The following is a 13,872-nucleotide window of genomic DNA, read 5'->3' as shown; positions in this document are numbered from 1 at the left end:
TAAGCGTTTATATCGTCGGCAGACGGATATAAAAACGTTCGGACCGACACGACCGGTCGTTGGATCATAGAAAAATTCCGAGCCGGTACGTTGGGACTTGGAAAAATTCCGAGTGCGAAAAAGTTTTTTCGAGTTTACTCGGTTAAAAGCGTTACAAAGTATGAATTTTTTGCATAAATCGACGTAACACGATAAAATACGTCGGGATTAATGGTTTGTTTCCGTCCGAGAACGATTTTTAAAAACGGACCTATGCGGCCGGTCGTTCGAACTTGGAAAATTTTCGGACCGAACACTCTTTTCGATTTAATTCGTTAAGAAGCGTTACGAGGTACGAATATTTTTACATAAATCGTTATAACTCGATAAAATACGTCGGGATTAAGCGTTTATATCGTCGGCAGACGGATATAAAAACGTTCGGACCGACACGACCGGTCGTTGGATCATAGAAAAATTCCGAGCCGGTACGTTGGGACTTGGAAAAATTCCGAGTGCGAAAAAGTTTTTTCGAGTTTACTCGGTTAAAAGCGTTACAAAGTATGAATTTTTTGCATAAATCGACGTAACACGATAAAATACGTCGGGATTAATGGTTTGTTTCCGTCCGAGAACGATTTTTAAAAACGGACCTATGCGGCCGGTCGTTCGAACTTGGAAAATTTTCGGACCGAACACTCTTTTCGATTTAATTCGTTAAAAAGCGTTACGAGGTACGAATATTTTTACATAAATCGTTATAACTCGATAAAATACGTCGGGATTAAGCGTTTATATAGTCGGCAGACGGATATAAAAACGTTCGGACCGACACGACCGGTCGTTGGAACATGGAAAAATTCCGAGCCGGTACGTTGGGACTTGGAAAAATTCCGAGTGCGAAAAAGCTTTTCGAGTTTACTCGGTTAAAAGCGTTACATAGTATGAATTTTTTTGCATAAATCGACGTAACACGATAAAATACGTCGGGACTAATGGTTTATTTCCGTCCGAGAACGATTTTTAAAAACGGACCTATGCGGCCGGTCGTTCGAACTTGGAAAATTTTCGGACCGAACACTCTTTTCGATTTAATTCGTTAAAAAGCGTTACGAGGTACGAATATTTTTACATAAATCGTTATAACTCGATAAAATACGTCGGGATTAAGCGTTTATATCGTCGGCAGACGGATATAAAAACGTTCGGACCGACACGACCGGTCGTTGGATCATAGAAAAATTCCGAGCCGGTACGTTGGGACTTGGAAAAATTCCGAGTGCGAAAAAGTTTTTTCGAGTTTACTCGGTTAAAAGCGTTACAAAGTATGAATTTTTTGCATAAATCGACGTAACACGATAAAATACGTCGGGATTAATGGTTTGTTTCCGTCCGAGAACGATTTTTAAAAACGGACCTATGCGGCCGGTCGTTCGAACTTGGAAAATTATCGGACCGAACACTCTTTTCGATTTAATTCGTTAAAAAGCGTTACGAGGTACGAATATTTTTACATAAATCGTTATAACTCGATAAAATACGTCGGGATTAAGCGTTTATATCGTCGGCAGACGGATATAAAAACGTTCGGACCGACACGACCGGTCGTTGGAACATAGAAAAATTCCGAGCCGGTACGTTGGGACTTGGAAAAATTCCGAGCGCGAAAAAGTTTTTTCGAGTTTACTCGGTTAAAGGCGGTACAAAGTATGAATTTTTTGCATAAATCGACGTAACACGATAAAATACGTCGGGATTAATGGTTTATTTCCGTCCGAGAACGATTTTTAAAAACGGACCTATGCGGCCGGTCGTTCGAACTTGGAAAATTTTCGGACCGAACACTCTTTTCGATTTAATTCGTTAAGAAGCGTTACGAGGTACGAATATTTTTACATAAATCGTTATAACTCGATAAAATACGTCGGGATTAAGCGTTTATATCGTCGGCAGACGGATATGAAAACGTTCGGACCGACACGACCGGTCGTTGGAACATAGAAAAATTCCGAGCCGGTTCGTTGGGACTTGGAAAAATTCCGAGTGCGAAAAAGTTTTTTCGAGTTTACTCGGTTAAAAGCGTTACAAAGTATGAATTTTTTTGCATAAATCGACGTAACACGATAAAATACGTCGGGATTAATGGTTTATTTCCGTCCGAGAACGATTTTTAAAAACGGACCTATGCTGCCGGTCGTTCGAACTTGGAAAATTTTCGGATCGAACACTCTTTTCGATTTAATTCGTTAAAAAGCGTTACGAGGTACGAATATTTTTACATAAATCGTTATAACTCGATAAAATACGTCGGGATTAAGCGTTTATATCGTCGGCAGACGGATATAAAAACGTTCGGACCGACACGACCGGTCGTTGGAACATAGAAAAATTCCGCGTCGGTACGTTGGGACTTGGAAAAATTCCGAGTGCGAAATAGTTTTTTCGAGTTTACTCGGTTAAAAGCGTTACAAAGTATGAATTTTTTTGCATAAATCGACGTAACACGATAAAATACGTCGGGATTAATGGTTTATTTCCGTCCGAGAACGATTTTTAAAAACGGACCTATGCGGCCGGTCGTTCGAACTTGGAAAATTATCGGACCGAACACTCTTTTCGATTTAATTCGTTAAAAAGCGTTACGAGGTGCGAATATTTTTACATAAATCGTTATAACTCGATAAAATACGTCGGGATTAAGCGTTTATATCGTCGGCAGACGGATATAAAAACGTTCGGACCGACACGACCGGTCGTTGGAACATAGAAAAATTCCGAGCCGGTTCGTTGGGACTTGGAAAAATTCCGAGTGCGAAATAGTTTTTTCGAGTTTACTCGGTTAAAAGCGTTACAAAGTATGAATTTTTTTGCATAAATCGACGTAACACGATAAAATACGTCGGGATTAATGGTTTATTTCCGTCCGAGAACGATTTTTAAAAACGGACCTATGCGGCCGGTCGTTCGAACTTGGAAAATTTTCGGACCGAACACTCTTTTCGATTTAATTCGTTAAAAAGCGTTACGAGGTACGAATATTTTTACATAAATCGTTATAACTCGATAAAATACGTCGGGATTAAGCGTTTATATCGTCGGCAGACGGATATAAAAACGTTCGGACCGACACGACCGGTCGTTGGATCATAGAAAAATTCCGAGCCGGTACGTTGGGACTTGGAAAAATTCCGAGTGCGAAAAAGTTTTTTCGAGTTTACTCGGTTAAAAGCGTTACAAAGTATGAATTTTTTGCATAAATCGACGTAACACGATAAAATACGTCGGGATTAATGGTTTGTTTCCGTCCGAGAACGATTTTTAAAAACGGACCTATGCGGCCGGACGTTCGAACTTGGAAAATTTTCGGACCGAACACTCTTTTCGATTTAATTCGTTAAAAAGCGTTACGAGGTACGAATATTTTTACATAAATCGTTATAACTCGATAAAATACGTCGGGATTAAGCGTTTATATCGTCGGCAGACGGATATAAAAACGTTCGGACCGACACGACCGGTCGTTGGAACATGGAAAAATTCCGAGCCGGTACGTTGGGACTTGGAAAAATTCCGAGTGCCAAAAAGCTTTTCGAGTTTACTCGGTTAAAAGCGTTACATAGTATGAATTTTTTTGCATAAATCGACGTAACACGATAAAATACGTCGGGACTAATGGTTTATTTCCGTCCGAGAGCGATTTTTAAAAACGGACCTATGCGGCCGGTCGTTCGAACTTGGAAAATTTTCGGACCGAACACTCTTTTCGATTTAATTCGTTAAAAAGCGTTACGAGGTACGAATATTTTTACATAAATCGTTATAACTCGATAAAATACGTCGGGATTAAGCGTTTATATCGTCGGCAGACGGATATAAAAACGTTCGGACCGACACGACCGGTCGTTGGATCATAGAAAAATTCCGAGCCGGTACGTTGGGACTTGGAAAAATTCCGAGTGCGAAAAAGTTTTTTCGAGTTTACTCGGTTAAAAGCGTTACAAAGTATGAATTTTTTGCATAAATCGACGTAACACGATAAAATACGTCGGGATTAATGGTTTGTTTCCGTCCGAGAACGATTTTTAAAAACGGACCTATGCGGCCGGTCGTTCGAACTTGGAAAATTTTCAGACCGAACACTCTTTTCGATTTAATTCGTTAAAAAGCGTTACGAGGTACGAATATTTTTACATAAATCGTTATAACTCGATAAAATACGTCGGGATTAAGCGTTTATATCGTCGGCAGACGGATATAAAAACGTTCGGACCGACACGACCGGTCGTTGGAACATAGAAAAATTCCGAGCCGGTACGTTGGGACTTGGAAAAATTCCGAGCGCGAAAAAGTTTTTTCGAGTTTACTCGGTTAAAGGCGGTACAAAGTATGAATTTTTTGCATAAATCGACGTAACACGATAAAATACGTCGGGATTAATGGTTTATTTCCGTCCGAGAACGATTTTTAAAAACGGACCTATGCGGCCGGTCGTTCGAACTTGGAAAATTTTCGGACCGAACACTCTTTTCGATTTAATTCGTTAAGAAGCGTTACGAGGTACGAATATTTTTACATAAATCGTTATAACTCGATAAAATACGTCGGGATTAAGCGTTTATATCGTCGGCAGACGGATATGAAAACGTTCGGACCGACACGACCGGTCGTTGGAACATAGAAAAATTCCGAGCCGGTTCGTTGGGACTTGGAAAAATTCCGAGTGCGAAAAAGTTTTTTCGAGTTTACTCGGTTAAAAGCGTTACAAAGTATGAATTTTTTTGCATAAATCGACGTAACACGATAAAATACGTCGGGATTAATGGTTTATTTCCGTCCGAGAACGATTTTTAAAAACGGACCTATGCTGCCGGTCGTTCGAACTTGGAAAATTTTCGGACCGAACACTCTTTTCGATTTAATTCGTTAAAAAGCGTTACGAGGTACGAATATTTTTACATAAATCGTTATAACTCGATAAAATACGTCGGGATTAAGCGTTTATATCGTCGGCAGACGGATATAAAAACGTTCGGACCGACACGACCGGTCGTTGGAACATAGAAAAATTCCGCGTCGGTACGTTGGGACTTGGAAAAATTCCGAGTGCGAAATAGTTTTTTCGAGTTTACTCGGTTAAAAGCGTTACAAAGTATGAATTTTTTTGCATAAATCGACGTAACACGATAAAATACGTCGGGATTAATGGTTTGTTTCCGTCCGAGAACGATTTTTAAAAACGGACCTATGCGGCCGGTCGTTCGAACTTGGAAAATTATCGGACCGAACACTCTTTTCGATTTAATTCGTTAAAAAGCGTTACGAGGTACGAATATTTTTACATAAATCGTTATAACTCGATAAAATACGTCGGAATTAAGCGTTTATATCGTCGGCAGACGGATATGAAAACGTTCGGACCGACACGACCGGTCGTTGGAACATAGAAAAATTCCGAGCCGGTTCGTTGGGACTTGGAAAAATTCCGAGTGCGAAAAAGTTTTTTCGAGTTTACTCGGTTAAAAGCGTTACAAAGTATGAATTTTTTTGCATAAATCGACGTAACACGATAAAATACGTCGGGATTAATGGTTTATTTCCTTCCGAGAACGATTTTTAAAAACGGACCTATGCGGCCGGTCGTTCGAACTTGGAAAATTTTCGGACCGAACACTCTTTTCGATTTAATTCGTTAAAAAGCGTTACGAGGTACGAATATTTTTACATAAATCGTTATAACTCGATAAAATACGTCGGGATTAAGCGTTTATATCGTCGGCAGACGGATATAAAAACGTTCGGACCGACACGACCGGTCGTTGGAACATAGAAAAATTCCGAGCCGGTACGTTGGGACTTGGAAAAATTCCGAGCGCGAAAAAGTTTTTTCGAGTTTACTCGGTTAAAGGCGGTACAAAGTATGAATTTTTTGCATAAATCGACGTAACACGATAAAATACGTCGGGATTAATGGTTTATTTCCGTCCGAGAACGATTTTTAAAAACGGACCTATGCGGCCGGTCGTTCGAACTTGGAAAATTTTCGGACCGAACACTCTTTTCGATTTAATTCGTTAAGAAGCGTTACGAGGTACGAATATTTTTACATAAATCGTTATAACTCGATAAAATACGTCGGGATTAAGCGTTTATATCGTCGGCAGACGGATATGAAAACGTTCGGACCGACACGACCGGTCGTTGGAACATAGAAAAATTCCGAGCCGGTTCGTTGGGACTTGGAAAAATTCCGAGTGCGAAAAAGTTTTTTCGAGTTTACTCGGTTAAAAGTGTTACAAAGTATGAATTTTTTTGCATAAATCGACGTAACACGATAAAATACGTCGGGATTAATGGTTTATTTCCGTCCGAGAACGATTTTTAAAAACGGACCTATGCTGCCGGTCGTTCGAACTTGGAAAATTTTCGGACCGAACACTCTTTTCGATTTAATTCGTTAAAAAGCGTTACGAGGTACGAATATTTTTACATAAATCGTTATAACTCGATAAAATACGTCGGGATTAAGCGTTTATATCGTCGGCAGACGGATATAAAAACGTTCGGACCGACACGACCGGTCGTTGGAACATAGAAAAATTCCGCGTCGGTACGTTGGGACTTGGAAAAATTCCGAGTGCGAAATAGTTTTTTCGAGTTTACTCGGTTAAAAGCGTTACAAAGTATGAATTTTTTTGCATAAATCGACGTAACACGATAAAATACGTCGGGATTAATGGTTTATTTCCGTCCGAGAACGATTTTTAAAAACGGACCTATGCGGCCGGTCGTTCGAACTTGGAAAATTATCGGACCGAACACTCTTTTCGATTTAATTCGTTAAAAAGCGTTACGAGGTGCGAATATTTTTACATAAATCGTTATAACTCGATAAAATACGTCGGGATTAAGCGTTTATATCGTCGGCAGACGGATATAAAAACGTTCGGACCGACACGACCGGTCGTTGGAACATAGAAAAATTCCGAGTCGGTACGTTGGGACTTGGAAAAATTCCGAGTGCGAAAAAGTTTTTTCGAGTTTATTCGTTAAAAAGCGTTATAAGGTATAAATTTTTTTACGGGAATCGTTATATCTCTATTAAATACGTCGGGGTTAAACATTTTGATCGATTTTTTCAAAAAATTAGCGTTCGCCGAACTGACACGACTGGGATATTTTTCTAATTTTTTCGTTAATTAACGTTACAAGGTATATATTTTTTTGCATATTTCTACTTATTTTAACGTATTCTAATTGATTATAAACTTGTTTGTTTTCCGTATTCGATAAAAGAGTATGTTTACTGATGCAATTTTTCGGTGAAAAAAAATTAATTTTTTGGTAAAAATGCATTTCTATTATGTTAATAAAACGTCTGGTAATGTATTTCGATGGTTGGATATTGGCTTTGTATAGTAGTGATCGAGCGTTCGCGAGACTAAGTTCCAGCGTCCCTTCCGAACGGTACGTTGCTACGGAGGCTTTGCACCGTAAGCGCGCGGCCGCTAGCCCGGCCGGCGCCGGCCTTCCGGCTGGCGCTTTCGTATCTATAAGACAGACGTCGAGCCGGACGGTTCGGTCGGAGCAGCGTTGAGCGCGTGGCTATTCTACGGCCTCGGTTGAGAATTCAGTCACCGCTCCTCGAGTCTTAGTGTATTTTACGCTATTTCTCGACTGTTCCTCCGTTCTCGTACTGGTTTTTTCTCTACACTGCTGCGCCGCGGGTCGCTGTCCTGGACGTAATGACCAAATATCGTGGCAAGGTTCCCCTGAGTCGGGAAGCTGGTGACCTGTGTGTACGTATTCTAACAAAAGTTGTTAGATGCGTGTGTGCTTGTACTAACTGAGTATCGATTCACTCAAGGGATTATAACCGTCTGCTTTCTATAATAACTTCTGCTTTCGCAGAAGTATTCGACGGGCCGGTAGAGCGTACTATCTTTGCGTAGTATGTCTTCTACCGAGAATGTTCTACCGAAAAGGAAGAATATTCTTACGGTATGTCCAGCGCGACGCACTGGGATACGCGCTTGTTCGTTCAGCGTGAGGTGTGTATACGTGCTTTACCGCTAAGATATTCTAAGAGTTGAGAGAGGAGGAGAGATATAAGTCTTTTTACACGAAGACAGCATTATAGAATGTTCCTTTAGAAGTATGATTCTTAAACATTTTATATAATACTATGAGAGAGAGAGAGGAGAAGTTGAGAATTACAAAGTGGCTGCGAGCGGCGTTCGAAGATTATTACTGAACTATGGGTGTATCTCGAACGTCGCTAAGAGATATATGTAATATCGTGATGTAATATGTTCACAAAGAGTGGACAATAGAGATGTTAATCAGACAGAAAAGACGATTGTGGCTTAACTTGAACTATTCATACCAAACGTACAGAAAACAGCGCAATCCACACTCTCTCGGCAACGCCACTCGCAACCTCCGTCTCCGCTCGACTCGCACTCGGCTTCTCGACTCGCACTCTCGTTCTCGACTCGCGCTCTGTTTCTCGACTAACTGTTGTCGCATTCCATTGCCCTTTTCCTAGGCCCACCGCACACGTGTTCTGCAGACGCTCGTGGCCAGGGTCACGTAGGTCTTTTCCACGAAACTATGCACTTGAAAAGACCGATGACACATTGATGGGCCCGACGGCGCCTCGGCTCTCGCGACATTGTTCATAGTTCGTCCGATATTTCCCAGGCCTTTCGTCCACGATACTACATTCGGCCATCCTGCAATAACATCTGCCCTCAGATGTTGCCTTCTATCTCGCTGTCATCAGATGCGTCACTTTCGGCATTTAGGACCCAAGGTTTCATAAAATCGAGGTGTGCACGGGTCCTTCCTTAGGTACTGCTTCGCACGCTTTCTTCTTTTCTTGTAACTTCGACGATTCTCCTCTTGAGTTGCGGCGATCTTCCACTTCGCGTCCTCACGTAGCTCGCGACGTTGTTCTCCAACCCTCGCGGCCCACTCTTCGTCGATCAGCTTTCTAATCTTCGCCTCTTCCCTGACTTGCATTTCGACCCCGACCAGTAGCTGGAAAGGAGTCTTCCCTGTGCTTCTGTTTACGGTGGAATTCAGGTATTTCTGAACCTGGTCGACATGCTGCCCGTTCCCCCTCGGCGCCAGTCTTCGCGGTCTTCGCGCTACCGGTTTGTCGCTTTTCAGAACTATCTTTGCTGTTATTCCGACGTCTCTCTTCTTCTCCGGCCTATACCCTTTAATAATATCCCGAATGGCTTCGCGGTAATGAGGTTCTCGTACATGCGACAAGTCGATCTCGTCGGATTGTTCTATCGCGTTTACCCTCAATACATCCGGCGCGTCCTCGTGACCGTCGGTCTGATCGTCGAGTCGTAAAAATGTCACCTCGCCCCGTTTGACTCGCAACTCTACCTGGTCTAAAAAGTCGGTACCTAAGAGTAGACTGTGTCTTGTCATTACCTTATTCGAGACAACATGCAGAGTGACAGTAAAGTCGCACCCGTCGACCGTCATTACCCTTGTGAACTCGCCCCAGGTACTATTGCCAGCGGAACCAAAACCATCAAACTTAAGTTTGCAGTTTCCCAGAGGTGGTGATCCTAACCTCACATACTCATCCGCTCGTATGAACGTAAGGTTACTACCTGTATCCACTAATGCCACAAACCTACAATCATCTATCGCCACTTCCTTCACATACTTCCCCTTTTCGGATCTTGACACTACGCAAGCCTCTTTCGGTTGTGCCGTACACCTCGCTGCAATATGTCCAAATCCGCTGCACTTGAAACACCTAACACCTTCTCCCCTCTCTGGACACTTAACACTTAGATGATCCTCACTACCGCAAATGAAGCATCTTCTTTTCTTCATTGCGTCTACAGATTGACTGGGCTTCCCGTTCTTCTGGGTTTTAGCCGGCTTCACAATCGACTTTGCTCTGCGACTCTTCTGCTCTTCGTACATCACTAACCTCTTCCTCAACCCTTTGATTGACGTAGCGCCATACAATACAGCCTTATTGTTCTCGTCGTCTATTATTCCATCCACTATGTATTCCCCCTTTGCTTCCTCCTCCATGTCCACATGGCTGGCTATTTCGAGCATGCGGTACATGTAAGCCAAACATGCTTCATCACTCTCCTTTTTTGTTTCTTCAAGTTTCTGATGTACTTGCCTACTGTTGACTTTCCTCGAAAATTCTTTCACTAGCCCCCTCTTCAACTCATGCCAAGTCCTGGCATGACACTCGAAGCTCGCAAATATTTTCGCTGATCCCTTCAGCAGCTTCCTTGCGTAGACTGCCTTCTGCCCATCCGACCACATGCACGTATCGGCGACTTCCTCGAACGACTCGAACCATCGTTCGACATTTTCACCTCTGTTGCCACTAAACGACTCTAATGCATCTTCGACGTCTCTAAAACTCAGCGTCGAACCAACACATGCCCTTCGACAACATTCGTCACGGTCCTGATACACCCTTCGCGTATCTCTCTTGTATTCTCTTGCGTTTTTCTTGTCATCTTCATCCTCACTTTCGTCGTCGCTTTCTTCTTCCGACGATATGTCGTTACCATCCATGGCCGCTCGTAGCCGTGCGCGTAACTCTACTTTTCTTCCCGTCGTTTTTAAACCCAAACTAGCGAGGCGCTCCTTCAACTCCTTCGTATTCATTTTCTCAACATCCTCATCTTCGTTGCAATCACGCTCAGCTCTCTGTACATTTTTTAAATCTCGTTGACCGGTTAGCTCTTCACCGCCCGTCGATCCCTTACGATACGATTGTCCAGCCCTACACGCCCGATTCAGCCTTGCAATCAGCACTGACCTCGCACCCGATATAGGGAGGTTCATTCGCGCGAGCTTATTCCTCAGCTCCTCCAGCGTCGAACCCTCTTCACCCGACAATCGTTCGTCCCCGACGTTGGCCATTTTTCACACAACGCAAACTTAAACAGTCAACGATATCGTCTTTTACCGCACCGCGTATCGGTAAATTCACAACTAGCTCGAATAGCTCTGTTAAACCGTTTCGTTTTCTGTCTTGTCCAATCCCGGAGGGGCCCCCAAAATATGTAATATCGTGATGTAATATGTTCACAAAGAGTGGACAATAGAGATGTTAATCAGACAGAAAAGACGATTGTGGCTTAACTTGAACTATTCATACCAAACGTACAGAACACAGCGCAATCCACACTCTCTCGGCAACGCCACTCGCAACCTCCGTCTCCGCTCGACTCGCACTCGGCTTCTCGACTCGCACACTGTTTCTCGACTCGCACTCTGCTTTTCGACTAACTGTTGTCGCATTCCATTGCCCTTTTCCTAGGCCCACCGCACACGTGTTCTGCAGACGCTTGTGGCCAGGGTCACGTAGGTCTTTTCCACGAAACTATGCACTTGAAAAGACCGATGACACATTGATGGGCCCGACGGCGCCTCGGCTCTCGCGACATTGTTCATAGTTCGTCCGATATTTCCCAGGCCTTTCGTCCACGATACTACATATATTTTATAATATATCTATCTTAAGAACGAAAAGTCTCGTCGTACGGTGCTTACGTCCCACCTACAACACGAAGAGAACTTAAACGAAATTTATAAGAATTGTTATACGAATAAGATCCCTGGTTGATCCTGCCAGTAGTCATATGCTTGTCTCAAAGATTAAGCCATGCATGTCTCAGTACATGCCGCATTAAGGTGAAACCGCGAATGGCTCATTAAATCAGTTATGGTTTCTTAGATCATACCTACATTTACTTGGATAACTGTGGTAATTCTAGAGCTAATACATGCAAACAGATTCCGACCAGAGATGGTAGGAATGCTTTTATTAGATCAAAACCAATCGGTGGCGGATGGCTCGTCTGTCCGTCCATCGTTTGTTTTGGTGACTCTGAATAACTTTGTGCTGATCGCATGGTCGTCTAGCACCGGCGACGCATCTTTCAAATGTCTGCCTTATCAACTGTCGATGGTAGGTTCTGCGCCTACCATGGTTGTAACGGGTAACGGGGAATCAGGGTTCGATTCCGGAGAGGGAGCCTGAGAAACAGCTACCACATCCAAGGAAGGCAGCAGGCGCGCAAATTACCCACTCCCGGCACGGGGAGGTAGTGACGAAAAATAACGATACGGGACTCATCCGAGGCCCCGTAATCGGAATGAGTACACTTTAAATCCTTTAACGAGGACCAATTGGAGGGCAAGTCTGGTGCCAACAGCCGCGGTAATTCCAGCTCCAATAGCGTATATTAAAGTTGTTGCGGTTAAAAAGCTCGTAGTTGAATCTGTGTGTCACAGTGTCGGTTCACCGCTCGCGGTGTTTAACTGGCATTATGTGGTACGTCCTATCGGTGGGCTTAGCTCCTCGCGGGCGGTCCAACTAATATCCCATCGCGGTGCTCTTCACTGAGTGTCGAGGTGGGCCGATACGTTTACTTTGAACAAATTAGAGTGCTTAAAGCAGGCTACCTTCGCCTGAATACTGTGTGCATGGAATAATGGAATAGGACCTCGGTTCTATTTTGTTGGTTTTCGGAGCCCCGAGGTAATGATTAATAGGGACAGATGGGGGCATTCGTATTGCGACGTTAGAGGTGAAATTCTTGGATCGTCGCAAGACGGACAGAAGCGAAAGCATTTGCCAAAAATGTTTTCATTAATCAAGAACGAAAGTTAGAGGTTCGAAGGCGATCAGATACCGCCCTAGTTCTAACCATAAACGATGCCAGCCAGCGATCCGCCGAAGTTCCTCCGATGACTCGGCGGGCAGCTTCCGGGAAACCAAAGCTTTTGGGTTCCGGGGGAAGTATGGTTGCAAAGCTGAAACTTAAAGGAATTGACGGAAGGGCACCACCAGGAGTGGAGCCTGCGGCTTAATTTGACTCAACACGGGAAACCTCACCAGGCCCGGACACCGGAAGGATTGACAGATTGATAGCTCTTTCTTGATTCGGTGGGTGGTGGTGCATAGCCGTTCTTAGTTGGTGGAGCGATTTGTCTGGTTAATTCCGATAACGAACGAGACTCTAGCCTGCTAAATAGACGTAACTTATGGTATCTCGAAGGCCCCCGGCTTCGGTCGGTGGGTTTTTACTACCAACGTACAAACAAATCTTCTTAGAGGAACAGGCGGCTTCTAGCCGCACGAGATTGAGCAATAACAGGTCTGTGATGCCCTTAGATGTTCTGGGCCGCACGCGCGCTGCACTGAAGGAATCAGCGTGTTTTCCCTGGCCGAAAGGCCCGGGTAACCCGCTGAACCTCCTTCGTGCTAGGGATTGGGGCTTGCAATTATTCCCCATGAACGAGGAATTCCCAGTAAGCGCGAGTCATAAGCTCGCGTTGATTACGTCCCTGCCCTTTGTACACACCGCCCGTCGCTACTACCGATTGAATGATTTAGTGAGGTCTTCGGACTGGTGCGCGGCCAATGTGATAAGCATTGCCGATGTTACCGGGAAGATGACCAAACTTGATCATTTAGAGGAAGTAAAAGTCGTAACAAGGTTTCCGTAGGTGAACCTGCGGAAGGATCATTAACGATACGATACCAAAAGAATTTGACTTGAACACATATAAAAACTATGAAATATATATCAATGGTCGGTAAGGAGCTGTACTCCTCCTGTATCGACGAAAGTATATACGACGTATTAACAAGCTATATACTTTAACAAACGAAAACGCCAGGGAGCTTGGCAACCTCCGTTGGCACGAATAGTAATATTCTTAAGGAGGAGACGATCCTCCAGCTACGGAATTATACGAAGAGAAGGTGGCACTCTCTCTCGATCATCGGGATGAAGAGATATGTATAAGTATAAAAACGAAATGCGAATGAAACTTATTCAAGGCGCCTGCGTGAGGTCGTAAACAGAAAGACCCGCCGTC

General features: G+C 43.6%; 1 non-coding gene across 1 annotated transcript; it reads left to right on the top strand.

Annotated features, from left to right (window-relative positions):
- The first annotated feature begins 11,597 nt into the window (after window positions 1–11,597).
- Window positions 11,598–13,520, top strand: LOC143303476 (small subunit ribosomal RNA). Its single transcript, XR_013059836.1, has one exon. It is a non-coding gene; the product is annotated as a small subunit ribosomal RNA (ribosomal RNA).
- The last annotated feature ends 352 nt before the right edge of the window (window positions 13,521–13,872 follow it).

Source organism: Bombus vancouverensis, chromosome 12 (assembly GCF_051014615.1).
Source record: "Bombus vancouverensis nearcticus chromosome 12, iyBomVanc1_principal, whole genome shotgun sequence".
NCBI lineage: Eukaryota > Metazoa > Arthropoda > Insecta > Hymenoptera > Apidae > Bombus > Bombus vancouverensis.
Note: the sequence above shows the minus strand (reverse complement) of the source record. Positions and strands in the feature narration are given on the sequence as shown.